Below are 25,768 nucleotides of genomic sequence, written 5' to 3' on the forward strand. Positions count from 1 at the left end.
ACACCCTTTCCACATATCTTAAAAGCATACTTTCCTTTGTTAGTACTTTTGCTGCTTAAGGAAAGAGTAGAAATACTGCCATGAAGTGTATTGAAATAAAGTATTGAAAACTTTTTTCCAAGATGGCAACAAATAAATTTATATGTTCTGGGGAAAAAACAAGTTTCCCTGTTGTCAATCCTTGGCTGATTTTCTGGATTGAAGAACCTTATTTTTTCCTTCCTAGAAATGTGATGATGTGCTCACAAAAAAGGTAACGGAACTGAATAACAGAAAATCTACATATTTTCAGTAAGCAATCATTGTTTCTTAAACGGAGACTCAAAAGGAGCGGGTGGTGCAAGTCCCAAAGAAAAACATATTCCTACAGTGAGAGATTACCCTTGGAAATCTGACATCACCACAAAGAAAGAATAATAATCAGAAGAAGGCTCTCAAAAAGGGGCCAATTTATTTGACAGCTTTGGCTGTATTCTCATTGCCAAAGGAATTACTTGTAAGTGGCAGGTGGTGAAAGGCAGGGTGGAGCTCAGGGATGGTAATCACACAGTAAGCTGATTTTAGCTTGACTGAGGAACAAAATCACATTCCATATTAAATGATGAGAAGTCCATTCTATGCTCAATAGGAATTATAGGCCCCTAATGGACTGCTGTAATTGCCATGCACAAATAAAAAAACAGTGATAAATCCAGAAGGGTTTCCAAGACCGGCTCTCAGGAGCTTTAAAGTTTTTCAAATGGCAGCACATAAAAACTATATACACAAGCCAGCAACAGAATACACCAAGGTAAAAATAATAAGAGGAAGGCAATTACATCACACTGCAGATTTTGTTCCAAACCAGAACTAAAACCAACTGGGGCTGAAAAAGCATGATGATGCAATTATTCCAAATCTATGTTTACGGGTACTAGCCTACAACCGTTTCTTAAAAGAATGTATTTTTCACTTCCAGTTGATTAGAAAAAAATGGTAGGAGCAGAACTATATCCCACACATGATTTCAAGGTTGCTTTAACCAGAGGAAACTACAAGGATGAGCTCATTAGAAAAATGGTCAGATTGTTTTTTGTCAGTCCTAGCAGTTACAGTATTTCTTAACCTTTCCATAGAGCAAATGACCTGAAAGTGTTTTTCAGCTGACTAACACACACTGATGAACTTTTAAAGAAAAAGAAATGCAAGTCCAGGAAGGAGGACAGGAAGTATGTTTATTAATTGTTGTCTGGTCCATACAGCACAAACCTTCCACACAAAGTAACTTCACTTCCATGCTTGCATGTCTATTATAAATGCATGTATGAAAATACATGAATATACAAATCTACCACAGAAATATGATTTTAAATTGAGCTTCAATTTTTTAGAACATGCTATTGATCAGTTCCTTGAACATTGCTGAATCAAATCTCTCTGTGCTTACGTTTTCTGTTCTCTGTTTAGTTTGTCATTTGCAGATGTTGAAGGCTAGAACAGAGACCCACTACAAGAAATCACCAAATCTGACTTTCTATACAATACAGGCCAGAGACTCTCACCTTGCTACCCCTCTGTTTGTAGAGAGATGTGCATTTACCTGAAGGACTTCTACCAGGAAAGTCAAAAATCTATGTCAGCATTTTGAGCCCTAGTTTCATGGTGGGGGTGATCCCACTTGACTTCCCCAAACAAATTTGTATTGAGGCTAATCTTCTATATATATATTATATATAATCTTATATATATATATGTTATATATATATATAAGCTTCTTGAAACATAGAGACCCTTACAATCTTTAAAAAAACCCTCATTGGTATTTAGGCACGCAAGCAACACTGCAGAAACCAGACATATGATCTCATTTAAAATAAAAAGCAGAATATGAACTTCATGTTTATACCCATTTCTCTTAAAATAGTGTCACCATCCTTAGTTTTGGATGCCTAATCTGAATATTTTATTAAAAAGCTCATAACAGACTACTGCTGAGGAAACCATGGCTGTATTTTATAAAGCTATAAATATCAGGGACACTACAATGAATGTAGAGGCACAAGACAAAAATCTTTATGAAGAAAAACACAAAATCACTTTGACTCACTTCCACTCAATCCTATAATGCAGTTACAAATATCCTGAAACCAGCAATTAATAAAAAAGTACCTTTCATGACTATTTTATCATTATCCAAGAAAAGAATTCACATAGAAGCACAAAAAATCTGAAAGCAGGCAGTGAGAGCATATTTAGCAGTAGGAAAAATTTTTAATTTTTTCAATAATGCTACCAGAAACTATTTGACATACTTGAAAACTGTATTGAAATCCTCTCCCCCAAGAAATGACAAGGCTTGCTGCTTGAGGAACACCCTGTGAGGAGACAAGACTTCTCACTTGGAGAGTTTTCTCTTGGTTGCACTGGTCCTTCTCTGCTGCCCTGATAACCACAGTGTAGCAGGTGTGATGGATTCTACCTGATAAATATGCTAAATCCTGCTTCAGAAAGTGAAGATGATCAATTTGGGGATACATGGCATTAGAGGAAAGAATAGTAGTGTGTTAAAAAGGGGTGAACCCTAAATAGTAAGTGAAGCCCTGTGGATGAAGAACTAGTATGAAGCAAGTAAAACATATACAAGGATTTCCATTAGAGTGTTTTAGCACAAAAATAATTACACTTCTCTAAAAACTGTCAACAATCATCTTTTGTTTAAAATTTGGAGCTGCTCGGCCTTTCACAAAGTCTCTTTCCAGACAGTTTGGGGCAAGAGCGGCAAAACACATCTACTAAAAACTTTCCTGTTTCATGCATATTTATGATCAACTTCAATGACTGTCAAGGGATCACTTCAGCCACAACCCACATATATTCCTCTTTTTCTTCTTCCTTCGGCTTCAGTTTCGCAGGAATTGGCTTTTACAAAACCAGCTGTCCAAAACAGCTATCAGAGCTCCAAATGCTACTGTTACAATACCTGGGTGATAAAACAAGAGGTGGGAGGGCATTAAGGAATGTTTGGACAAGAAACAAGTTGCCAAAAATCCTACTCCACCAGTGAATCCTACAGCCATGCCAAAAATCCTACAGCCATGCAATGAGTGACAGCAGTGCTGGGGTGTAATCCATTAGCATGGATAAAACGTTTATTTCTTAAAGTACAGACCAGTGTTTAAGCAATGCCACAGAGTTTGGAGAGGAATGTCTGGTTTTAAGCAAGTTCACAGACTCATAGGAAAAAAAATAAAGAAAAAAAAACAAAGAAGGAAAATAAGAAAGAAGGAGAAATTAAAAAGAAAAAAAGAAAGAAGAAACAGAAGAAGAACCAAAAAAGAAGAAAATATAATTAGTGTTAAAGGCATTTAATTTTATTTAAGTACCAATTATCTACATGGAACTCATAATATGCCAGCCAAAAAGAAAAAAAAGTGCTGATAACTAACTAAAGAAACTTACAGTGGACTTTATAAAGTTGTTCAAAGTTTTATCTAAAGTATGTTTTCCATATGAGATTTCTTTTGTTCCCAAAATAAATGTAACATACATTGTAAAGCACATGAACACGGATTTCATCCTCACTGGATTCCCAGCAGGCTAAGTCTCACCCTCCTGCCTCTCGGTACTGTTGGCCTTCAGGCTGAGTTTCTCTTTGGACTCCTATTACCCTTCTACAGCAGAAAATTGAAATTTCTTGCATTTAACCATCTCCAAATGTATCAGCTGACATCATTCCACCAGGACAAGATATTCCAGGTCCTGTCTCCTGGCTCCTGCATTAGCTCACCTCCTCTCTTCCTCCAAACCACAGAAGATAAGTGGTCACTACAGAATTAATGAACAGACTCCAATTCCACAAAAGAAAAGCAGTTCCCTCTGATGATGCAAGAAGAAGAAAGATAATCTGTGGTAGGAGGTGAAAGTCTGTGCCTGTCTCCAAATCCCAGGGGAAATGGGGATCAGAAAAGGCTGAGACACACAGAAACAAGTGCCCCTTGGCAGTAAAAACAAAGAGAAGCACTGCAGTGCCCCTTGGGAGTTCTTCACTCGGGTCCTCAGCTGAACACCCTTTTTAGGGTAGAATGTCTTTAAAAGTTATGAATAATGACATATCCAGCAGAAGTGTGAGACAGTAAATTAAGGAAGTTAATGGAATGGAGAAACAGAATAGCAGAACAATGAGAAAGAAATACAAATATGGCAACAGCAGGAACTGCACATTATATTTTGGTGGTTTTGTATTGAGCAACACAATTTTATTATCCACGTCAAATAGCAAACTTGAAAACTGTTCAAGTCCAGAGTCTGATCATGTCATCCATATGAGCAGTACAATTGAAGAATAGTTTTCATTTTGTGGATCTGGAGCTCCAGGCTTCCAGTGTGCAGCTATTTTAGAGCCAGAAATGAGATAATATTGCTTTTTATAAGCATAGATCCAGAAGACCTCACATTTGTATGTGAAGATGGAAAAAATCCCTTTTTTTTCTGTCCTACAACACTCTTTTATACTACAGTTCTCACTGCTGAGTTCATTATGCAATGAGTAACTTCTGCCATACATTGATTATTGTCTGATGCTTTCCCCAAGGAGAGAAGCATGTTCTGCTTTTTCTGTCAGGCTTTTGAAATATTCTATTAATAGATACAGATGACATGCATGATCCATAAATGTATGAAATATAATCTCTATTGAAAACAGCAATATATGCCTTTCAACAGTGGATTCAGCTAGCTGTGATGAAGTAGGAAAGCTGTAATTCTAAAATGGGGATTTTCAATTCCCTCTTCCTCTCAAGTTAATTCTCTAAAATATATCAATGTCTCTCTGATTTCTCCTCCTTCTGGTTCTCCTTCATGATTACTATGAAGAAAGGAAAATTAAATAAACTTTTAATTTTATAATTTCTGAAAATAAATTTAAAAAACAAAAAATTGAGCTCAGCCAGCCTGAGGCAAATTATTCCTTTCGGCTCCTTCACTCAGCACATCTCTGCAGTATGCCAAACGAGACAGACCAAGGGTCCCTATGTAACCCTCCCATGGCACGCAAAGAGAGTGCTGGAAGCCTGGATTTGATGCAGGTGCCTCTGGGCTTGGACAGAGGCTGCTACAAAGGAGGGCAGCAGCAAACACCCTGACCGCAGGGAAGAGATCAGCCAAGAGTGGGATCCACACTTGCTAAAGGAGCTCCACATAGCAAACTTCTCCATGTGTTAATAAGTGATCAAAGGTTACACTTTCTCTCTAAAAGAAGATAAAGTCAGAAACTACATTTCAGAAAACAATGAAAACCTAGGCCTCTGAAACTAAGTTATATTTTCTTACAATAGGAGAATTAGAAGTCAAACAAGTTCACTTTCATATATTTTTTTAGAAAAGAAGCGGCGCTAAAGATTATACTAATAAATTGGTCCAGTAAGTCAACTGAAATTTTGCCACTTGAGCTATGGACTGAACTGGAATTCAAAATGCTATTTTGTCACAGAATCTTATTTTCCCACCTTTAAAAATATACAGAAACCTCATCATTTAAATATTCTAGCATGGAATGCTGGAATTAATGGTGAGAGTTTTAAAGAATGGCTACAGTATGCATGAGAGGCTCACTGCCCTGGCAGGACCTGGGCAATACTACCATGATGGGACCTGAAACTGAGCATGCTGAAGAGAGGAGCACAAAAGCTCTGGCACAATTTTCGTGACGGGATTTAGACCCCACAAATCTCATGTAAGAAGCTGGCACCATGTCACCAACGTAACATCTGAAATACGATAATTGTAAAGCTGAATTATTTTCAATATCCATAGTATTGATGGATGGTGATTTTCATCTGCAGTACTGATCAGCCAGAAAACAAGACATCTTCAGAAGACACAAAATAAATAAAAATTATTTCCCCTCATGACATAAAAAGAAAATACTTATTCAAAATTTTGGGTCTTTATCTGGCGTACTTTGCAGTTTCACTGATGCCCAACTAATTCACTGCAACCTTGGACATGCAGCACATACTTGTATGGTACAGAGATTTCATTTTAATTACGGATGTGCCCTGAATTTATCATGAAAGCAGAAAACATATGTTTAAGATACAGTAATAAACTGCTGTCAACATCTTTCTCTCAGGCTGCTCCAGCCACCTTTCCTCCTCTATCCAATCAGCCTCGCACCTCTTTGGAATACAGACTGTGCTAGACAGACTTACCTAAAAGATCGCAGAGAAAATCTCCCTCCATGGCTTGCACTCCCCTTGCATCATTTTCTGTTTTCTGGACATTATCTAGATTTTTTACATCTGGTCACCTTGCCCCATATGTTTGGAACAGCCTCCCTTTTCCCTGCCAAGCAGCCTCCCTCTCTTCCATGAAATCCCTCTTTCTTTCAGCCTTCCCTTCAGCAATAACCCTCACATTCCCCCTTGACCAACAATTGCGCCATGTCTTGTCATGCAGCTGGTTTTTTTATCTACTTTCAGTTCAGATCCTGCAAATGTTTTCCCATGGTAAAAAAACCCTTCCAATCCTTCCGATCAGTTTCACTAACCACAGCAGCAGGATGAGCTCAGAGAGAGAAAAAAGATGTGTTTTAGTTATTAACATCTAAAAGGCACTAACTTCATTCCTATGCAAAAGGAGCAGAGCAGACAAACAGACGGATGTCTGTTCCTCCTGCCAGCAGTGGGAGAATGCAGCTCTGAGGATGGGAGACCAGGGCAGCTGCCAGAACATATCCTGGCACCAGCTCGGGCACTGCCTGGCCAGCTGTGCCAGCTCTGTCCTCCCCCTCACACCTGGCCCTTTCCAACAGAGAGGTGGTATTTAAAAAAAAAAAAAATTATTCCATATTCCAAGAATATTTCTAAGCTCTGAGGACATATGTCCAAAATGTTACCATTACCAGTAGCTCTCACTCACCCTGAGCCTGGCTGCATTTCTTCAGGTCAAGGACATAATTTATTGTTTGTAAAAAGTGCTGCCATGGGACTGAACAGCACAAGCAACACCAGCTCCCCACTGTTACAGCATCTAAAAACTTCCTATCAGGCCACAGGAGAGAAAAAGGAAAGCACTTTACCTACATCCTCAGCATATTCTCTCCATGACTGCCCACTTGTGTCAACTGATGGATACCACAAAGATACAAATGGACCATTGGGTTCAGAACAAAACCCTATATTCAAATTACACAGTGAGCACAAATTACCTCTGAGCACACTTCAGCAGTATCACCTGGGGAGGGAAGCCACATTTTATGACTAAGAGGATCACTGCATGTCCATTTGTCCTCACCAAACTTCTGTCACAGCTGAGGGAATGCCCTGACCAACATGAGCTTCACCAGGGGTTGGGTGTGCCATCAATCCAATGCTCTGCATGGCTGGATGAGATCCTGGATGGTTTGTTTAACCACATTTGCCAAAATGTGTTCCCCAGTTTTTCCCATATTCCTGAGTAACAAAGAATAGTCACTGCCAAATATCCTCCCACTGAGATCACAAAGGCAAAAACCCAGCATCCTCCCTCAAGAAAAAAGCAGAACAGCAACAATTAGAGTTTATAGCAAGTTTGCACATTTTCCTGAGTTTATGCGCTTTGTTTTTCACAGACTCATAACCTAACTAGGAAACCACAGACTGATGCATCTGTTGGTCTCAGTTATTATCAAAAATGTGCTGACTCTCTATAAAAGTTATCCCATTGCATCATAGCACAAACACCCCGTGTCAGGCCGTGTCTGGCAGCTGAGCCCGGTGAGGATCCCTCGAAGCCGGGCTGGGACAGAGCAGCTGGGGCTGTGGCGGGGCCCTGCCAGCTCCGCCCAGCACCAGCCACAGCCACCTCACAAAGATAAAAGCTGTCCATGGCAAACATTTGCATCCTTGCCTCATCTCACCATCTGCTGCTGCTGCTGCTCACTTGAAAATTAATACAGTGGCTGCTTGAACCAGAAGCTAATGCTACATCTGTCCTCCTTAGATCATTATTAGGCTACACATGCAACCCTTTTTGCAACTCATATGGGGCAACAGTGGCCTCTAATCTGACAGCATCTGTCCTCCATCAAGAGGGACCAAATTGTAGACCCTGAAACAAATTGGACTGAATCTTCCTCCTAGTCTGTGCTCCCTTACTTTCCCCTTCTTCTTCCCCCATAAACTTTCATTAGAGTTAAAAGGTAAATTAATAAAGCGTACATCTCTTTCAAAGAACATAAAAAGGTCTTTCACAAGCAAAAAGGTACAGAAAACTCAGGACTGGTCTTGCTTGTATAAATTACATCTCCCAGTCCAGTTTCTAGGGGCTGTTCATGGCTGTTAAGGAAACAAGTGAAATTGCTTTTTATCATCTTGATAATTTATTCCTAATAGTTTCCTGTTTGCATCTGATTTGCACGGCATGAAAAAAAGCAAAAATGTGAGAATAATCAAGCACATATATTGAGGTTACATATCTCATACAAATCTTAATTCTGTGGCCTTTAATCCAGAGAAAGTCTCAAAAAGGCATTCCCTATACATAGATTGCAACATACTGATTTTAGAGAAGGACTAATTTCACAGGCTTCAGGGGAAATAATCTGAGATAGAAACCGATTCTCTTCTTTTTCATGGAAGACACACTAGAAACTTCTTGTAGGAACATCATCAAATTGAGCATTTTTAAAAGCCTCTTAGTAAAATATATTTTACCCTACATGTATTTTTCATCATTCAACTTAGAAATTATTTACAATAAGAAACTGAGCAGTCAAATCCACTTAGGGGAATTCTAGCAAAATGTATGTATCTACAAAAAACCAAAGCCCAAACCATTTTCCTCCTGTTCAAAGCACTTTGAAATGAAGTGAAAAAACTGCTAAGACAAATGTTTGCAACATTTTTTTTCTTAAGCTACAGTTTGAGAACCATGGCTATAGCTAATAAAACTTCTAAAACTAAAAAGAAAAAGTAAAAGGAAAAACAAAACCAAAAAAAACCACCAACCAAACCCAAAGAACATTAGAACAGATAAAATACTCAGTCATGTCCTAGTCCTTTCTAGATCTGTCCCCATAGTTGTAGGGGATCAGGACAGATACATGTACTAGCAATAAAATAATGCTAGGTGACCTCCTTCACCTCCTAGAAGCAAGAAATGGAAAGACAATTGGCAAAAGGCAGAAAATACCAGTAGAGAAATAGGAACTATTTAAATTAGCCCTTGTTTTGGAGCATTTGAGAATGGCAGAAAGGTGCTTCAAAAAGGCCAGGTGGTCCTGATGAAAAGGAAAGAACATGAGAAGATAAACAAGAGAAAGATCGGTCATTCACAGTCCATGAACCTTAACAGCATTCCTTGGAGAAAAACAGAAAGATTTATCTCAGTTAAATAGCTTGTTTATAGGAAAGATGCAAATGTGTTCTTGGGGTAAGGCTTTTTGTCTTCTTCGCCTCTTTAATCTGTTTTCTCATGATTACACTTTTTTTTACCCACAATTTTCCTTAAGAGAAATACAAAGAAAGGCAAAATCAGCTTACACATTCTTTTCATTCCAGATGGCAAAGTGACGAAAACTGACTAAAGCTAAATCAAGAAATTTTTATGATGAAGGCATGCATTCTAAAAAAAGCTTTTGCAATTTTTCAAGTGACAGAATCAGGAGAGCAATGATCTCCTAACTTTTAGAAAGCAGTGCTCATTCTCAGGCACTGGAGACTACTCCATTTTCTTACCATCCTTTTGGGTTACAAAGCAGCACTCTGTGGTTTACAGATGGGAAACTGAGGCAGGCTTAGTACCACAGAGACTGTCATGGATCATAACTTGGCACTGCCACCAAAAGAAGCAGCCATGGGCACCTTTCCCAAACCTCAGCCTTTCCCAAACCCAGGCTGGCTGTCCTTTCTGCCTCTTCTCTGGGCTGGAATGTGTGCCTGTGCACCCACAGGATGGACTGAAGCAGGGGACAGATACCCACTCATGCTGGAGTAACTTTATGGTAGAACATGACCATAGACATACTTGTACCTAAATTAATACTCTGTGAAGCTCGTGGGGCAGCAGTCACAAACTCAGGCTGGTTTGAATTTCCTTTTATGCTAGGATCAGGCAATACTGGGATAAAGAAAGAATCATGTGGTCCTCTGTGTCCTATTTCCTGACATTTCACAAGGAGTGACAGGACACATCGAGGGCTGGAGTCCCAACCACACTGCATGCTGGGGCAGTTCTATGCACATCCTGGGATTTCCCTCACAGGGACACCAGTGAAAAATGGGAAAAGTTTCCTGTTCTGCAACTCTCTAAGTCCACAAATTTGGTGTCAATTTAATTCCTGTGCTGTAACACCAAATTAGCCCTACAGACCAAATATACACATGTTGAATTCTAACACTGAATGTTTGAGACGAAATCTCAGATGCAAAAACCATCTGTCTAATGATTTCCATTAATGGTAAAGTTCTCCCAGTGTCGATGCCTGCTGAGTTATCTAACTCTTAGCACATCTGAAAATCCAAATCAAGCTGTGGCCCTCTCAAGATAAAGTGACTAATTTTAACCTTTTATGACAGTGTTGTCTATTTTTGTCTTTGGCTTTGTAATGAAAACGTGGATCTAAATCATGTTACCTGAAAGCAGTGGAAAGTTCTTATTGAGCTGTTGAAGAAGAGAAATGTTTTGTTAATCTTAAAAAAACCCCAAATACCTATATAGCAAATTACTAGATATTTGCATTAGAAAATTATTAAAAAAACATTGTTCAAACCATGTAGAGCTTACCATTATGCTATTAATAACTTTAATAACATTAAATTCTATTAAGAAGTTTCTACACAACTGTTCAGGTTTCCCTGACTTTGCAGGACTGTCCCAGTCCTGTGAATGGAGGCAGATCCCACCAGCAGGAGCTGCCTCCACACAAGCCACAGCATGGCCTGACCAGATGTGCAGATGTTAATAAATAATAATGACGATGATGATGATGGCAGAACCATGTAAGCATTCATGATTTTCTAGTTTCCAGCCTCTCCTCGATCTACAATGCCAAACTTCCTCAGATGGCTGGCGAGAAGTCAGGGGCTGACAGCCATCCTGGCAGAGCTCTTGGCCCCTGGGGCCCCTCACCTAATTATCCTGACATGGAGCAGAAGGATGCTGAGCTGCTGCCAAGCAGGAGGTGTGGGCTCAGAGGGAACCCAATCTCCCCGACCCAAGGAGTCTGGCCTGGAAGGACAATCACAGGTCACCGTGGGCCCCCAGGCCTACATTCCTGGCTTGCACTAGCCTGCAGGGAAATGGATTACCTAGGTCCAGGAGTAGGGAGGAAGAAGACTGGATTGCAAGCCAAACTAGAGATTATTTGCAGCATGGATTAATTAAAACTAGTCACATTTCATGTTTTAACCTCTCATACTGAGAAAGAATAAATGCTTCAGAATAAAAATACTCAACCAAGCCAACACATCACCCCCACCGGTCTGGTGGCCGCACGTGCCAGGGCACAGCCTGGCCATATGTGGCTGGTGTCACCCTCTGACATGATGACACCAGCAAAAAACTACATCACAGGCTACAGTGAAACTGTATCCACTGTAACAGCTCATTCTAAAAGCCTGAAACAAGAAGAACATGGAGAAATAAAACGAGAGGTAAAAATTATCATCATATTCAAGCAAACTGCATGCACAACTCTGAAATGTTCATTATAAAATTCCAGTAGTCTCAGTTCCACAGCATTGAGACTTTATATTGAAATAATAGAAGAGCAAGGGTGGAAGGGGGCTTGGAATAAAAGTCAGCAAGTGTAATTATTATTTGGAAAATTCTTAGGTACTTACTCTTCAGAGCACTGCATGAATATTCATTAAGCCTCCTAGCTTAGGAGGCTTCAGGTTTGAGTGTTGGTATCTTCCCTTTATGGATTAGAAAAACAAGGTGTAAAAGCCCAGTTTCAGGCATCTAAGTGGAACTTGAGGGTTGCTCTTTCTCCATAGTCTCATCAAGTCTCTCACCAATTGTCTTTCTCTAAGGTAAAAAGAACAACAGCTAAGTGACTGTGGAGAAAAGCAATGGCCCAAGACCACTACAAAAATAAATGGCAAAAACAGAGATGAATTCAGAACTCTGAAAACTCAGACCAGTACCCTGCTCCTTTGGGAGCACTACTTAAGTGTAGCAAATCGTGAGCTAATAATATCACTCTTTGGAGCTCTGGTAACAGTTTCCCAAAGCTTGCTCTGTGAGGCCACAGTTCAGTGATCCATGTAGCCGATCAATGGAGCAGTGCTGTCAGCAGAGCTTCAAATTAAAAGCTAAAAGAAAAGGGTTCATTGAGCTCTTGACATAAATTTTAGGTTCAGCAACAGTGCCTTAAAAACATTGCTCTTTGGCAATCACCACAGTCAGATGGCATTTTTCAGAATATATCTCAACTTTGGAAAATTATATTTTGTCAGGGAGTGTCTTGCAAGCCCAATATGTTCTGATTTGCAGCTGAGGACCACCACAGCAAACACCTCCCAGCATGTAAGTTAGACATGGGCACCTATTCAAGTGCAAGCTAGAGAAGCCTTAGCCACACTCCAGGGCAACAGTTTTGCCTCAAGAAGCTTCAATACCATCTCAGAAACCTATTTGGAGAATAAACAATCTACAAAGTCTGTATGGAAACCCTAGGAAGCAGACATATAACACGCTGTGCCCTAACACCTTTGCTCCTCCAAAATTAGAAGACTAAAAGAGAGATACCAGAGGACAAAGCAGACATCTTTCTGGCTCTTCATGGACCCATGAGATGCACTGAAGGAAATGATATCTTCTCTGGGGCTTTTTATCTCCTTGTCATTGGAGATAAAAATAATAGTTTTTATGTTTCTTAAAATACATATATGAAAGCAACATAAGAATTCTTGTGTATGCCATCCAACTGTTTAATGGTCTTGCAGCTATAGAAATCTGAAAGCATGACAAGAAGTAAAAGTGCTGCAAATGTAGCTAAGCAGAGTATGATCCCAAAGGTCTGCCAGCAAGCAATCCAACCTGTCTTATTTGCTCTTATTTGTTTCCCTGCATAAGACAAAAAAGGAATTGTTATTCATCCTAATTTACAGTACATTCCTTTCAGCAAAGGACACAAGACAGGTCACTGGTACCTTGGCAGGGTTTAATCTTCTAGGTGGTCTAAGTAATGGCATAATTTTCCAAATGAACAAATAAATATGCATCCTCTAGCCTTCCCCATTTAGCTAAGGGGCATAAGAACTTTAAAGAGAGTAAACACAATTCAAAGAAAACAACTAAGGTGATATGAATGGTAGAAACTTGAAAAATGCAAGTGAAAGGTATAAATGTAAAATATCAGCAAGGATACAAAGAATGTATCTTTTGCCAATAATTCTGGACCACTGGGTAGGACAAAGACCAGACAGGGTTTTGTTTCTCAGAGTTTAAATAAGAAACTTCCCAGAAGTCTGGTTATGTCAAGGTGACCAAAACGATGGGATAAGGCATCCTCTTTTTGTGCATTTGTTAGAAAGCTGCATCTCTGGCAACAGTGCACCCAGACATGGGAAGACAGGAGAAAAGGGTTGCATCTGCTTTGGCAGGATCTTAGCAATATTTGAATCCATCATCACAAATTATCACTGTTTCTGCCCCTACACTGGAGAATGTCTTGGTGCCAGTGAATCAGCAGAAAAGACAAGGGTAAAGCTGAGTTTAAGGAAGAGTCTGGGTCATAGTTTATTTGCTTATTATTTTGGGTTTCACTTAATTCTATGAAATTCTTTTCTGATTCACATGTTTTCCAAGGGCATTGCCTCTTCATGTTTTCTTATAGGTTCAGCACCTCATAGTAAGCCTCTCTGCAGCCTTTTGGCTTTGGACAGGCTGAAGCCTTACCTCTCTTCTCAAAATTTTATTTATTCTCTTTGCAAAACCTTATTTATTGTTAGACACTGGTGGTGAGATCAGCCTCCTTAGAACACAAGTGTGTATATACAGTCCAAACCCCTGTAGAGTTTACAATCCAAACATTCACAGCAGAAAATCCTCATTAGCTCTGTTTCATCCCTGTCTCCTAGCCCCTATTTATTTTGGCATTGTCTAAGAATATGCTGTATTCCTGAAAACAGAAGTCTCCTTTAGAGTAGGATTTAGGTACATTAAAGCAGGCAAAGTATAATTTTGATGAACATTAACGTAGTAGTCTGGTGGGAGTACAGCTGTTCAGCTGTGCTTTTCACAAAAAGATGCTGAACTGTGTGCCAGAGCCACCAGCTTCACCATGGCAGCAAGAGGGGTGGAAACAAAAGAGTTCCCATCCCTGAAATGTGACATTTCCCTGTTTGTAACACCACATTCCTGTTAACTGAGCAGTTGTGAGAGCCTCCAGTGAAAGGCAGTTTATAAGAATACACATATCAGATCACTGCCAAGGGTCAGCTCTGATGGAGTTATGTCTTGGTGTACTCCTGCTAGAAGGAGGACATTGTGAAGGGTTAAGTGGCCATTTCCTCAGCAAGAATCAAATGCTATGATGAAGAGCCAGTGCTCTTCTGCACCTCCTCAACCATTCTTCTCTCTTCTCCTCGAGACCATGAGAAACTGCCACACCAAGAGGTGAGATCTGCAATATGCCAAGCACAAATATCATGTGGGGTGGCAAGAGACCCCCTCTGAGAACCAAGGACCTGGTCAGAAGTCTTCTGTCAAGTGAAAATATGAGTGTCCCACCAAGCTGAGGTACTGAGATGGAATCAGAAGGTCCTCTCATTTATAGCCAATGCTTCATAGCCATTTTTTTAATGCTTTGAAAGCACAAGAACATTTTATTGCACCTCAGAATAACACAGTTATATGTTAGAAAATGATGCTCTGGAAACTTACCATGAAAATTACCGGCAAATATCCACTTCTTGGCAGCCTTGTGTATTTGGAGAGGTCTTTTATTTAGTTAAAAAAAAAATAAATTACTAAATAAACATACACGTTATTACTCACATCCAGGAGGAAGTGTGACTTTTCAGGAAAAATGAACTTTCTGCTCAGGCAGTTTCCAATAAGAGCTCAGAACAATGAGTATACTACAAGTCAGATTTATTAGAAATAAATTAAAATCATCTGTCATAGAAAACATCTTTTTTTCTTCTCTAAACTTTTGTTCTGAAGAAGAAATAAATTCCAATTGTATTCAAAACAAAGTAGATAAAAGCTTTTGTAACTTGTGCTATCTCCTCAATTGTATTATTTATGATGAACACAAGCTATTTATTTTTGGAGGGTAACAAATGAACATTTTGCTATTATTTTAGGCTGTTTGGTGCCTTTTTAACACCCATGCATTTCATTCTTTTCAAATGCCTATTCATTTTTGGCATTAGAATTCCCTAAAGTAATTTTGTAAAGAGATAGACACTAAGTCTGTGTCTTTACATCATTATTTTACATATGTTTCTAAACATGAATTCTATTGATTCATTTTGAAACTCCCCAAAAGTTCAAAGTTTTCAGCACTTTTGAGAACTGGCCCCTATTATCAGTTAAAATATCATTATATATTAACCTGCGTGGAAACCAGAGCCTCTCCACTTAATCGTAAACACTACAGCTACAATCTGACCTAAGTAACCTGCCAAATGCTGTGCAGGAGCTGGTGCCAGTTAGGAAGATAATCTAATTTTCTCTGTTTCCAGAGCTGGAAAAAATTGTCCCCTGGATTTTATCCAGGGGACAACTTTTTGTTGGGTTATATTTTTTCTAAACTAATTTAGGGCATTTTGCCTTTGGCTTGGAACATTTTCTAAATAATACAAAAACATCAGTTTGGACACAGTGTCAATGCCATAAGACACTACTTTTATATGGTTTCACATGAAAAAAAAAAATCCCCGTTACATCAGAGACAATTGTAATAAAAGAAACAGCCCTAAAACGCCTTCTTGCTTTCAGGCATGTGGGAAATGTCATTGAACAGACCTGCAGAACCTATACCAAGCCCAAAAGTTAACTTGAACCCTTTTCCTATGGCACCTCTGACTAGAAATGCAATTCCTTGTTCCTACCCCAGTGTGATTGCAGGTTGTTGGGAAAGGATGGAGCTGCTCTATCCCCCCTTTCTGCTGTGGGTTTCTGGCTTTTCCCTCTGTCAAAGACTAGACTCAGCAGTTGCAGTGCACCTCGACTGAGTGCAAAGGAAGGATTCCTTTTCCTTGAATAAGAGCCATCTCACCCTATAGCTGCACAACTGTTAGTTCTGGTGCACTCATCATGAATCCAACCAAATCCCTGGTAAAGCAATCTGGTCAGGTGCTGTAATCTTCAGGGCTGCTGACTTTAATTTTAAAATTACTCTGGAGCTACTCAATTTCCAACTGCTTTTTGTTCTTCTTGCTAATGTCTTACTGTGAGGTCGAAAATGCAATCTTTTGATAGTCGGTTTAATCACAAAATCTATTTATATTTAAAAGCACACTCCTCCAATATTTATTCAGTTGCACTGTCCTGAGTTTTGTTGGATAATTTATGATAGAGAACAGTTAAATTTTGTGCCAGAAGCAGTTAAACAAGTCACTCTTATTTTAAGAGAATGCTTTGCTAACATTAAGATATAGAAAATTAAGAGCTATCTTCATGGAAATGACTTCTAGATTTTCATTAAATACCTCCTGCTAGTGGTTTTATATCAGGCCACTGTCTCTTGGAACTAAAGACCTGATGCTGGTGCAGGTTGCATTTCCTGAAGTACAAAACAACTCTGCTGGAAGCTCTCTCCTACAGACCCTTCTGAGCACTTCATGCACAAAGACAGAGCCATGCCTTGGAACCACCCTGGTGCTGCAGGGCCAGTGCTCACTTTTTTTTTTTAAGTGATGAAGTTGCTAAGGAAAATAAAGAAAAAAGATTTCTCAAACTGAAAAGCATAGTTTCAAAGTAGTAATAGAATTAGACCTGAGATGTTTTGGGAGAGACTCACTGGAAGGTAGATGACAGCTGGGGAACCTTCCTTAGCAGCTGTTAAGGTTTGCTCCTACAAGCTATTAAGCAAAATACACCAGTCACAGCCAAAATTATATGAAATCATGTGACTAGTCACTTTTTTCAGAACATATTCCTTCTGGACTCAGCTACTCAGAGATTCAGCCCTTCTTCTGGGTCCTCAGAAGGCTGGTACATGCTCTGGCACAAAGGCATTCTTTCATCCAAGAGAAGCAGGACATACAGATTCACTCCCATTCTTTTTTGTAATCACCCTGTCTGCTCCTTCTCAGTCAAGGAGGCAGAGCTTGATGTTCTGCATGAAGGTTTTCCCCATCTCCTCTAGTCTTAGTGGCTGAAAAGTGACGTGAAACTCTCACGTCCTTCTGTCACAGGATCACGGGATGGTTGGAATTGGAAGGGACCTCTGGAGATCACCTAGTCCAACTCCCCTGCTCAAGCAGCTTCACCTAAGAGCAGGTTGCACAGGATTGCATCCAGGCAGGTTGTGCATATCTCCAGAGAAGGAGACCTGAGCCTGTTCCAGTCCTCTGTCAACCTCAGTGTAAAGAAGATTTTCCTCATATTTAGATGGAACTTCCTGTGTTTCAGTTTGTGCCTGTTGCCCCTACCCTGTCTCTGGGCACCACTGAAAAGAGCCTGACCCCATCACAATGACACCTGCCTGTAAGGTATTTGTATGCACCTCTAAGATGTCTCACACCTCTAAGTGTCCTCAAGGCTGAACAGGCCCAGATCCCTCAGCCTTTCCTCAAAGCAGAGATGCTCCATGCTCCAGGGAGATGCTCTATGGCTGTAAAAGGTCCCACCCTGTTAACCAGCTTAAATTTCTAAAGACATTTAATTCTACCTTTTTTTTTTTGCGAATGCAATGGCAAATGTGTGGAGCGTTTTTAAGTTTAATACATTTAACTGAATTTTAAACAGAGATCTTTCTGCAGAAGGCCCATGTCTGCAGAACAAGCTTTTTGATGACAGCTATAACATATTGACAACACTTTTACTATTTTCATTATACTGGTACCCAGAAGATTGCAAAAGAGTGTGGAATGAACTGAGGTTTTACTATAGCTACAAAGACAGTGCCACTGCTTGCAGAACTAGATGCTCAGGTTGGTTTTTCCACGTATAATCTCATCTGCCTCTAGCATTTATCTTAATGTTAGGAGAGACTCACTTCTTACATCCCTTCCATTCTGGATCAAGGCTACATTCATCTCAAGGTTTCATCCACACACAGACATTGTAATTACACTGAAGGTTATTCTACCATGTCTGAAATACATGTTAGCCATAAAAACTGAAGTCTTATTTCTAAAAGCCCAGCAGGCATAGCACAATAATGCAAGGGAAAACTCCAAAAGATACTCCATGAGCAGATCTCAAACATGATACAGAGAAAAAATTTTCAAGGTGAAAAACTTTTTATATCCTAGGAAGTTACATTATTTGTTATTTATATACTTAATTATGCCCACTACAGATATATTTTCTGCACCAGTTATAGCAAAAGCATTTTACTATAGATGACTATCAATAACTGGATGAGACTTCCAGCTCATTTCACACTAGCTAAAAATGGCCTCAGCCATGGTAATGATTTTGAGTTTGGCTGGATTTCAACTAATAACCTAAAGATGAATAGACCTATGTATCCAGTTACTGAGTCCCTTCAAATGTACACTAACAGAATACTTATCTTTGTCTTCAGAGAGGAAAAGGAAAAAAAAATTAGCCAGATTAGCAGAAACCATTTTTTCGGCAATTGTCTGAACTAAATGGATTTATTAGTTTAAAGAATACTCTAAAAATTAGAATTGCCATGACATCAAACACACATAAAATTGTAATCCAATTCCAAATTTCTACTATAATCTTTGAAATTAGATGCTTGACTCAACTGTCAAATTTTAGAAGTCCAGGAAAGGTTTGGTGGCCAATCAAAAAGATATTTAGTAAAAGCAAGCTGTTATACAGGATAATAATCCTAACAGATGCCAGTGGTGACTGTGTGGTCCAACTTCCCTTTCTTTTTCTTCAGCATCTACTGAAACAGTACACAGACTATCTCACATTCTGTTTTGAAACAAGTAAACCATTTGTGAGCAAACGGCTTTAAAAGAAAAAAAAGTATTTGATAACTATGAACTGCAACAATGAAAAACCTGCAAAGGTTGTTAATGATGTGGCTGCCAGTTAAAATAACTGCAGATTTTATGGCACCAAAAGTGGAGAAATCAAACCTAAATATACAACAAAAAAGAAGAGATTACTAATCTACTAATATATATTTTAAATTACAAATTTTGAAGTAAATACAGCTTTCTTTAAACACTAACAGATAGTCTAACATTGCTTGCTCTTCTGTTTTCCCTAACTTGTTCCAACTATATGGAAGTCTTGCTATTACCAGACCTATTCCCTTCTCAATGCTCCAGTGAGAAACATGCTTCCTATCCTACGTGAAGATACAGAAGAGTACAAAATGGTGAATAATTAATAATTTATCATCATAACTGGATTAAAGGAATTAACAATTTATGACAAAATATGATTAACCTGTGCTAACACTTTTCCCTAGAGTTCTGTTAATTTTAAAAAACACAAATGAGGAACCAGTTCTCTGTATTGCATAGTTGTACCCATGCACATTCACTGCTCATGAAACCCAAGTCCCTGCTGTCTCTGCTGTCCCTGGCAGATGGGACAGCTGCTCTGCAGACCAGTGTAACGAGTGTATTTTAATCACAGTAGCACACAGGAAGGTATATTAAACCCCAAAGGAATCCTATATGTGTCCCAGTGGCACACATATCAGGCAGATAACATTTAACAAGAAAATCAAAATCTCAAGGTTTTTGTTCAATCTCAAGGACTAACAGAGCCAAAGAAGGATCATTTCTCTTGTGGTAGCCAAGGAGTGACCCTCAGTGACAAGGACTCAGTGTAACTCCAGCTCTGTAAGCTGATCTAAAGATGGGATAATCCTGTTGTGTTCCTGGTGGTTTCCAAGCTTCATTCCTCTGTAAATCAGAAACCAGTGGCTTCAGTGATCAGATAGAGGAGGCTGGAAATTTAGATTGCAACATTTTAGTCTCAGGTTCTTCACGTTCTTCCAGTACAGCCTATGTTGACTTTATTTAAGGTCTCTGACAACTGTAACACATTGACACCTTCTTTTCACAAGTGTTGCAATACGCTGAAGTCCTCTGATTAGTGATGGAAGCGGTCAGACTGCCAATGTGCCTCTTCCAACCATCAAATCAAACACTTTACACAGCCTGCTTCTCAGGAGAAACACCAGAGCCAAACCACTAACAATGTAACTTCTGCACAAACAAAATGATCCAACAATTCCTGTACAAATAGGCCCTCGTGTGCCACGTTAGCTGACATAATGGACTAAACACACCAACACTTTTAAGACACTGATTTTAACCACGTAGTATCCTGTTAACTTTCATGCATTTACTCCTTACTTTAGTCTCATTTACAAAAAGATCCTAAAAGAAGATTCCTAAAATACTTAGCACAATACTGTGGCAGCAAGAAACCAGTTCCTTATCCCTTTGCAGTTGTGTGATCTTTCATTCCTCGTCTCTGTGCTTCTGGAAAAGTGCAGCACCAGTGACAAGACTCTGTTTGTCAGGAATTGTTAATGTTTACTGCCAAAACACACACACATATTTTGCTAGGCAGCAAACTTAATAGAAAAAACATCATGTCATTTATGCCAGAATCATGTAGGCCCCATTAAACACTTTGACATGGTGGTTCACATTGACATTTAAATATTTAAGAAAGAGGGGTGAGATTTTTTTGATGTTATTAGACTCTCATACTTTCCAGGGAACACTAGGTACCTTCTTTACCCTTATGTTAAAAATAAAACCTCTATCCTACATTGTCTTCTGTTACTTCCCTGAAAAACTCAGCTTGATACTAGAAAAGCAATATGTAATTATAACTGTTTTTTGTAATTTTATAAGTAAAGAGACCACAAATTTTTGCAATTATTTCTGAACAAGTTTATCTAAACAAAGCTATAACAAAACAGGGCAGTCAGTCCATCTCTTCATATCAAATCAAAATATCCATCTCCATGTAAATATAGGAAAAAGTCAGAAGGTTCCCCATGGACTCCTCTTTCCTTACAGAGCATCTATCATTTGAAAGGCAAAAACTACAGAAATCTCCTAGAGAGTGAGTATCCTCTAACTATTCAAATAAAAATTAGAATCCTACTTTTTGCAACAAAGAAAAATTTATTACTCTTACCTCATTATTACTAAGACATTAGTATGGCTTTTTCAAAACATTCCAGTGGCCTTCCAAACTGCAAAACCTGCCAAATTCTTTGACTCAGTTGCCATAAGACATTTCTAAATTGCTGGAACCAGATCCAAATTTTGTTTTATAAAAGTATAAAAAGGATATGAATAAAACCATGGGTTGATTCATTGAGAATGTAACATATGTTAAAGGGTTTCCGGGTCCTGTTACTCATTATGAGAAAATAGCGATCCAGATACGCAGATATATTATGGTGGCTCCACAGATTTAGTCTCATCCTATTGTTTTTGGTGGCTTTCCCTTTCATCTAATCATCTGCATCTGGATTTTCCCTAAGTAAAGCCACGTATTCCAAAACCAAGTAAATGAAAGCAGTGCCATCAATAAAAGTGTGTACTTTCTCTAGTAATATTAACCACACACTTTTCTCTTTGTCAACAGAGCAAATTGGACCACAGAGAAAACAAACTTTTGGGATTCTCACCAATTCTGCTGTATTACTATGAAATTTAGAGTATTTTTATTATTTGAGAAGACAATAATGTAATTTACAATTGACTTTACACCCAGGTTGTACAAAGAGCTGGAAAATATCCTCAATTTTTTTTTTTTATCTTATTCAGAATGTTTCAGTTTTCTGTGAGTTTTACAGTTTAGCAAATCTTTACAGGCTGTTCAGTAGTTAATACCTTCCATATAATCAACCAAGCAATCATGATACTCATACTCAAATATCTGATAAAACATGTCTTTTGCTGCAGGAACATCTGCAACACCACTCAGCGGACTAACCCAGCTCAGGTGTGGGATTTCTATCATGTACACATAAGATAACTCCTGCCTTTCCAGATGGGCTTTGCAAGCGCTTCTGGGAGCATAGGTTCACTGTCAGCCTTCAGGCACATGTGGGAAATTCTGGGAATGCACAGGTAGAGTAACAACTCCTCTGTAGCTCAGCCCCATCCTTGACAGGAATCAGCAAGAGCAGCAGCCTTCATCAATGACCCCACTCATCTCTTCCCTTATCTGCTCATGTTGAGATGCTTGTCTACCCTGAAAGTAGCTCTAAGCCCTGTTCAGAGGGTTTTGGGAAGTGTGTTTGGGAAGTGAACTAGACAACATCTGGGCAAGTGTAGGAGTGAAGCCTGCAAAAGAATCAGCAGCTAACTCATGTTCATCTGCCCTTCCTGGAGTCTCAGCAGACCCAGAGCTGAAGCTTAATGGAAAGTAACATAAGGCTTAATATTTCTGTTTGGCTCAGTTTTGGGTTTTTTTGTTTAAACTAAAGGCTAGAATTACAGACGAGTATAAAACAAGTTGAATTCTTATTACTTGTGATGCTCATGCAAAGTACAACTGCATTTTCTGAATTTCAGGAAGAGTCTTTCAGAGAGTTCAAGTTTGGGTAGTGCTGGGGGAGGGAGAGCTATTTTGACCCCATTTGTAAGGAAAAGCATTTCCATGCTTTTAGTGACAGGTTTCAAAAAAGCACAGGGTGGACTTTTTTTGTTGTTGTTAGTATTTTTAAATTTCAAACAAAGCCAAAAATGATCCATTGCTTTGGAGGACTGTGTGGGAGGGAGGTGTTGTTAAAAATATCCCAAAATCCTCTTCAAAATAAACCCTGCAATCTCTTCTGCCCCACCACTTGTGGCTTTGTTCTTGCAAGCACACTGATTTTTTTTAATGATTTTTAGTCTCTTTTTTTCTATTTGACTGTAATGTAGAACAAATATTTACTCTCAAACAGCAACACAAAACCAATGCATTCTCTGAATTGTTTTGCTGACTCTGTTTCTTCCACAACATATTTTGGATTTTAATGCTCACCACCCATATCAAGCTGCTTTTAGGCAGCAGCACAAGGAACTTCAGGATTTCACTTAATATTCAGTATTCCTCTCCCAAAGGAATGGTGGTGTCATATTTCAGCTTTTGCTTTGTATTTCCCACTGCCATGTGTCTCTGTGTGTTTTTTAAGACACAATTTAGGCAGAATATATTTCTGTGAGGCTCAGAGCGGGAAAAATGTGTTTTTAGCAAAGAGAAGGAGGATGACAATAGGGAAAAATGAATGAAAGAACCAAAAAGAGAAAAATACTAGCAAGCAGGGTGTGATTGTCACTCCAAACCCTCATTTTCAGTCTAAAATGTCTATAAAAAGTGGAATCTTAGTAATTATATCTGGGTGTTTTTGTTTTTGTAGCTAAGTGATTATATTTGACACAGCTTGAAGGCAGTTATGTTTATACAAGTGCGTGGGTTCAAGATGGAGAATCGAAGTTTGCCAAAAGCAATTGAACCGTAAAAGTCACTGTAAGTTTTTGTATTACACCAGAAGAGGAGAAACACAGATACTGGTGCTGTGTTCTAACCAGACAGCTGAAAAAGAAAGCTAGGATCTTGCTTGTCATATTTTCTTAGAAATGGTATTTCCACAATACTTCAAAGAAAACCGTTTTTGTACTAAAGCCACTTCTAAAGCAGCTGCCATCAGAGGAAGCAGGATGAGACAACAGAAGCAGGGGGCAGGAAGGACAGACCACAACGCCAGAAGGAGATGTCTGCTCAGTCCGAGCCTCTCCAACATTCCCTTCTTTAAACACTGAGTTGGATATGTTCCTCCTAAAGATTTAGGCTTTAATAAGCACAGACCTCTACACCAGTCTGAGTGGACTGAGTCTTGCAAGTTGTGTCTCTCACAGGCTGGGTCTCGGGAGGCTGTGTGTGGAGCTGACTCAGGACAGTGATGTGCTCTCATCAGGGAGCTAAAAGTCCCAGCAACTGAAAACTGAAAGAGAACAGTAAGCACGTCCCAGCCTGACAGCAGATGGTTTTCAAATTCTGGACATTTGAGAGGCAAAGGGGAGGGAGAGAAAGGGAAGGTATTGCTGTTGTGAAGAGGTGACAAAGCAACCAATCCTGCAGCTGCTTTCAAAGGTGAATAGGTGAAGTACATGTCAATTTTGCTAAGACTGTGGGATTGAATTTCAACACAATAAAAGAAGAAAAGAAAAAAAAAAAACCAAAAAAAAACCAGAATAATTCCAAAGATAAATGTCTATGGAAAAGCAGCTTTGGATGAACGTGAAACTGTGATCTGAGAACTATGAGTATGGTAAGTGAAGCAATGGTATTTAGCACTTAAAGCTTCTTCCAAGATGTCAAAACTATTTTTCATTAGGTAGTTACTGTGTGACCATCATACTTTACTTAAGTTGGGGAAACAGAAGCTGTCAGGTCACTGAAGAGAGCGGCCAGGAAATCAAAGCTACCCTCATGAAAAACATCCTTTATTATGTTTATTTTGTTTAGACATCATTAAGCATTAGCATGAGGAAAGATCAATCTTTTGCATGGGAAAGGGTTAGAAAAATATGAGAATGCACACAACGTAAATACTTCATGTTCAATAAAAGAATATGGCTATCAAAGAAATCAAAGAAAGTAACACTGAGGAAGTGATGCTGTTCATCATTCTCATCCTAAGTGACACCATCTCATTCCTCATGGAAATCAGTCCAACCTTCACCTCCACTGGCAATCAAACCCAACCTTCAAACTGTTAACCTAAGAAAGAGTGTTCCTAACGTGAATTACCAATCTTCTTTGCTGAGTCTTAAGCCTGTTTTCTCTGGTTCTGTCCACAGAAGATATGGGGAACACACATTGCCCTTCTCTTCATAGCAGCCTTAACGTATCTGAAGATTATTATGATGCCTCTCCTCATTTTTCTCTCTGCTAAACAACTGAAATCCAATCCCCAATCTCTCACAGGCTGCATCTTCAGAACTTCTAAATATTCCTTTTGCTTTTTTCTGAAATCTCTTCTATGGTCCATATTGTGTCTCAAGTACAGGGCCCCACATGAGACACTGCTCTAGATGAGGCCCTCTCAAGGTTATTTGGGGCCTGGGGATTATTTGACATCTATTCCACACAACACTCCCAGTAATGTGTTTGCCTGTTTTCCTGGCAAAGATTTGCCATCAGTCCTTCAGCCTTGGCCAAGATGTGGCTGCCACATCTCATACCTTAGAGTGTATACAGTTGTTTCATTCTTGCTGTAGGTAATGCAACAGCATGAAAAGTAACACCTTACCTTAAATTGTTTCTATTACTTAAACACAGGGAAGGGAAGGCAGGGATGAGGTTTTAGAATGTTACTGGCCTTCAGCCTCTGCATAAGCAAAAAATAACCATAAAAAACTCTTCAGGGCTTCATCACCAAATTTATCATACCAAAGATGAAAAACAAGAGGGGAACATTCACCCTAATTGCCTAGAATAATAAACCTTTTTGTCATCTGGGCATGAGACACGATGACAAAAAAGCTGCAAACATCCCAGCTGGTAGCACTCTGAAGAAACCACTTTGCTCCAGGTTGAGAGACCCCTTCCCACATGCCAAGATTTTGAAGAAAGCTTGCCAACTCCTCCCCCATGTTCTAAAAGTCAGTTTTATGAGAAGCAGAATGATGGAAAGAGGAAAGATTTGCAAGTGGATGATACAAAT

The 25,768-nt window shown here is 39.2% G+C and overlaps 1 protein-coding gene across 5 annotated transcripts in view; it reads right to left on the bottom strand.

Moving 5' to 3' along the window:
- Window positions 1–25,768, bottom strand: part of AFAP1 (actin filament associated protein 1) — a 114,647-nt gene that overhangs the window by 68,738 nt on the left and 20,141 nt on the right. For 4 of the 5 annotated variants that reach the window (XM_069014516.1, XM_069014515.1, XM_069014513.1 and 1 more), the window contains exon 1: window positions 2,292–2,386. The exons of the other annotated variant lie outside the window; for it this stretch is intronic. The gene's annotated coding sequence lies outside the window, so the exon portion shown is untranslated. Of the gene's footprint in view, window positions 1–2,291; window positions 2,387–25,768 lie in introns of those variants that run through there. 5 annotated transcript variants of the gene reach the window in all.

The sequence above is a fragment of the Aphelocoma coerulescens genome, chromosome 4 (assembly GCF_041296385.1).
Source record: "Aphelocoma coerulescens isolate FSJ_1873_10779 chromosome 4, UR_Acoe_1.0, whole genome shotgun sequence".
NCBI lineage: Eukaryota > Metazoa > Chordata > Aves > Passeriformes > Corvidae > Aphelocoma > Aphelocoma coerulescens.